This window comes from Carlito syrichta, unplaced genomic scaffold, assembly GCF_000164805.1.
Source record: "Carlito syrichta isolate Samal-C Ts95f unplaced genomic scaffold, Tarsius_syrichta-2.0.1 Scaffold123447, whole genome shotgun sequence".
In the NCBI taxonomy this organism is placed as follows: domain Eukaryota; kingdom Metazoa; phylum Chordata; class Mammalia; order Primates; family Tarsiidae; genus Carlito; species Carlito syrichta.
Window position 1 is genome coordinate 59,870 of NW_007067543.1, and position 4,915 is coordinate 64,784.

General features: G+C 37.5%; 1 pseudogene across 1 annotated transcript in view; it reads right to left on the minus strand.

The window, feature by feature from the left end:
• Positions 1-1,035, minus strand: part of LOC103249806 — a 3,473-nt pseudogene extending 2,438 nt beyond the window's left edge. Inside the window, exons 1-2 of the transcript XR_002481378.1 lie at positions 997-1,035; positions 655-720 (exon numbers count right to left, since the gene is read on the minus strand). The product of XR_002481378.1 is annotated as an NADP-dependent malic enzyme-like (transcript). The remainder of the gene's footprint in view (positions 1-654; positions 721-996) is intronic.
• Positions 1,036-4,915: the final 3,880 nt, after the last annotated feature.

Genomic DNA, 4,915 nt, shown 5'->3' on the forward strand with positions numbered 1-4,915 from the left:
CGCCCGGCGAGCATCCGCGTCCTCCGCCCGGTGTGGCCCTAGCCACGGGCCCCTGCCGTCCTGGAGGCGCCGCGCCCCGAGGCCCTCTGTCTGCCGCCCTACGGCCGTGTGACGGCGAACGCGTTCGTCGGTGCTGGAGAAAGCAGTTTGAGGTCAGCGGGAGTCGGTTCTTCCGTTCAGGATCGTGGATGCGTACGTGTTACTGGCCAGCCTACCGCAAACCTGCAAAAAGGCAACAGACAGATCCTCTGGTCTCTCGGAAATTAGACTAGTGTGTGTAGTTTGCCCTTATGGGTCACAGTGTCTGTGAGCGGCCTAGGCTGGCTTAAAGAACGAGGTGCACGGCAGGCACCGACAAAATTTATTTATGTTGTGAAGGTTGTGGACTATACACTTATCACCATGAACTGTTTTTAATCACCTTTGCTCTCTCTGATGTCATACTTAATTAATCAGTTAACCGTTTCTTCAGGAAATGGCTAACAGTCAAGAACAGTTTCTTCTTTTTGAAACTTCATTTAGCCAAATTCTTATTCCCAAATAGCTAATAGACCAGTAACAATTAAAAATAAATCAGTTAAATAAAACACGACAATAAGAAGGTGAAAGATGAGTGCAGAGGCTGGTTCTACAGAGTTTTCACAAAAATCTCACCTTCAACCGCTGAAGGAATGAAAAGCAGTCTTCTAGCAGCAGACGCAGTTGTGTGCTCCTGCGCACCTGCCGAGGACAAAAATATGTTTCCTGTTTACTAGCGTTTGCTTTATGACGATAAAGCGATTGGGGCCACAAGCAATACCTGTACCGCTTCTGATGAGGTAAGTTTTGCCATGGATGAGTCGAAGAAAGGCCAGTCTCATTGTTGTGACTTTCAGGAAGATTGATTCCTAGTACTTGGAGTAAGGCGAAAGCAAACAACATGACTAAGACCTGATATTCAGTAACAGTACGTGGTGCCGCCCGGCGTTTCTCGTGGCGTGTTGAAAACTAGCTCACCGCCTTGGAATGCTTGCGCCCGATGGGCAGAGTCGCCATACTCGCATTCACCAATCAGCCAGCCAATCTTTAAATGTAAGAGTTTTGACGCCCTGACAAAAATGCTGTAGAAGGAAACGAGTAATCCAGTGTATTTCAGCATTCCACATTAGCGGTTTTACTATTGTTGTTTCCAGCTTGGTGATTTCTATTCAGTCAAATATTATAGTCTGTGTGAAATGTGTTTTTTATTATGTGACACTTCTCAAGCTCTCCTTCTGTTTGTTATACTGAAAAGTTTTTTAAATTTTAACACATTTTTCTATTTATTATAAAAATAAACGTCATATCATATTTATTATCTGAAATATATATTTATGCCTGTCCCTTTCTGTTTAGTCTCACTGATACTGATTAGCTTATACTTTTGCATTTATTCAGAGGCAGATCGGAACCCAGGCTTTCCATGATCACCTTTATAACTGTCTTTTGACTTTCACACTAAATAAGTATTATCCCATAAAATTTCGGACTTCCTGTTGTGTCACACTACAGATGTCTAACATTAATTGATTCTATGTAGCAGATATTGCTGAAGTTGAATTGTCTGCCTGCCTTTCAAAGCCTTTGAGAGTTTTTATCACGGTGTTGTCTCAGTCTTAGCCCTCCCCAATCTTCTGACTTGCAGCTTTAGTTCATAAACAACTCCTCTTAGAGGAGTTCTTCTTGGAACACATAAACACCATGGCTTTTCATATTCTTATAACTTCATCTCATTTCCCGCTGCTTGAAATCCTCCCTTCATTACTCTTCTTCCAGTCACCATGCCCGTTAAGTCTGAACTAAAAGTCAAGCTTTCTTATGAATCGTACATTGGAATTTCTGTTTTCTAAAATCCTAATAGTATCCCTGTCAGCATTGCTCATTTAAGTATAAAGTTTTATTCAGTGAAATGGTTTATTACATGTGTCTTGCTTCCCCAGTGAGATCATGGGTGTAAAGGCCAAGATTGTGGAGTCAGTATGAGAGAGGATGAGGTATAAATATTTCCCCAAGCTCAATGAGAGCAGGGAAATTATATAACCGTCCCTTATTCCCTTCATAGGATCTGTACCAGTAAAAAAACACATCTTGGGTTGCTTTTATTTGTTTGAAATAGTGAAATGTTTTGGAAAAATGCAATCTAAGGAAGATTACAGCAAGAATAAAGTATGTTGACTTCATCACATTTAAGCTGTAACTACTCATTGCTTGTCTGTGCAGTATCTGATAGCATGAATCATATCTTCTCAAGGACTAGAGGCAGGGAGCAGTTCAATTTCTAGCCTAGTGTGACTGTACCGAAGTGTAGTCTTATTAGAGCTAATGTCAGCTAGTTTGTCAAATTTAACATCAAGTCCTGTCATGGTCTCCAGAGCAATGAGGTATTACATTGATTGATCTGCATAGTTGCCAACTGCTTGACATCGTTCAGCTTTGCCCTGGGCTCTGAATGAGTTCATGGCTATCAGTCAACATATATATGAAATTATTTACCTGGAAAGTTTTCTGACATTAATATTACTAAATCCTTTGTGATTTGAGTCAGTTGTATTGTTTACAGTGTATCATCTGTGACATCTCATGGAATTTTTGTACTTAACTATGTTTCAAAATTTGATACAGCCTACAGTGTACTAACTCATGATGTAAGTAACAAAACTTTAAATAACTGTTTTGTACTGCCCTACCATAAACTTTTGAAATTTGCTTTTAAGTTGTAAAAAAAGTGGCAATTATAAAAGCATAAAACATAGCGAGTTTTACTGAACAATGTGCAAATATCAATATTTCTACATATAAGCGATTTTTTGGAATATTGTATTTATTCCTAACTCAAATTTATAAATGACATTTTTGTCATAAAGATTTAAATTCTTGTCTTAAAAAACTGATTTAAATTATTTCATTGCCTTCTTTATCTCTAAGCAGAAATAATAATTATTCAAAATAATTTAATTTATATCAATTTTATTTAAATCTCATGTTTCAGTCATTCTACAACAAACCAATATTGTTTGCAGCATGCATAAAGAAAACACAAATGCTTTAAAGACAACCATGATTTTTTATTTAACGTTTAAAAAGTTATATACTTGGTAAAATATCCATTTTGATCTTAATCAGACTTTCAAAATTAGATATCATTCTTATGATAACTAAGAAAGCTATGATGAATGAAATTATTTGGTTAAGATACTCCTAAAAATCTTCATGCTGATAGTTAGACATATATAAACAGTATAACATCAATGTTATAATATATACAAAGGGAGGACCCCTAAAAACAATATTTGTAAAAAATGTGTATTTATTCTTACATGTTTAAACTTCAGTCACTTTTAAAGTACTCTCCATTTGATGCGATACACCCATCAGGACACTTTTCCACTGCTCAAAGCAGTTTTTGAACTTATCAATTTTGATGTCTTTTAGTATTTTTGCCATTTTTTGTTTCACTTCTTCCACATCAGTAAAAACGTTTCTCTTTGAGGAGGTTTTTCATCCTGGAAACAAACAAAAAATGTTGTTTGGGGCAAGACGGGGTGAATAGGGAGGTGGAGCATGGGGGTCATGACATTTTTGGTCAAAAACTGCTGAACACTCAGCGCAATGCTGGCAGGTGTACTCATAAATCACCTATAATGAAATGGGCAAACACGTTGAAAGAATGTCCAAAAAATGCTCACTGAATCACTGAAGCTGAACACAGCCTCTCTCAACAATGCTAGCTGTGCTAGCTGTTACACTGATGCCAATGGGTTCCTAGAACACTTACCTAGCGGAGAAAGCCTGTACTACAAAGAACCTACCTTCACAAATAATTCCGACAATTCTTAACTTTTTTTCACAACAGCTTAAGAATTTGAAGCGATGCTTAAAGACATCATATTATTTGTCAACATATTTTAAAATCTTCTGAAGTTTAAGAAATTATTTTGAGATAATCTCTCATTTGTAAGCAAAAATATGTAGCTATTTCAACGTTGACACGGTAATAAAAATATTAGCATCATCTGGTTGAATAGATTATTCATTTGTTTATTTGTTTATTGAACAATTCATTTGGAATTGCAGTACTCGGTTAAAAAAAATCACATCACATACATGTCTAATTCTTCCTCCCTTATGCTACTCAAATATTTAAGAAATGTTATAATGAAAGTCCAATTTTTAGATAATGACAATCTCTAAATTAGTGGGAAGAAATGAAAATTAAGAAGATGCTATCAAGGTATTTCATTTAAACTCTTCAAGAATTAGCTATTATATATGCATTGCTAATTTCACAAAAGTTTTACATACCTTTTCAATTATCTAATTTACACTCAAATTTTCTGCTGTCAACTAAAACTTAATCCTTGTGTGTTCTTTCATGCTCAAATTTGTTTATTTTTCTCTAAATTATTTACTTGTTTTCTCATTTTTTTCTAGTCATGGAAAGTTCAGCCTCACACCAATTTAGACTTTTAAATTTAGTTTGTCTAAGTCTTTTTCACACATGTTTGCTTCATTTATTATAGATTCTGAGTGGTTCATGCAGCCAGCCGCATTTCTATAGCATTATTCGTGTTACAAAACCAATTTATGTGAATCATGCAAAGCTTAGCATATACAGGGGGTATGCGATAGAAAAATTATTTGTCACCTTTTTACTCAAGTATTGCTAAACATTGGCACCCGTTTCTCTGCTTCTTGCTCCTTTCGACCATAAATCTGCCTCACCGCTGAAGGGTCAAGTGCAATATCGCGGCAGGCCCCTGTAGATTTCTTGGGATTTAACCCCACACGCAAGTTCAGGCTCTGGGCGGCGGCTGGCAGAGGCGCGGCCCGGGCGCTCCTGCCACGTGGCGCGGGTCTGGTGCGGGTGGGCATGCAGGGCCCGGCCGGCCGCGTCCCG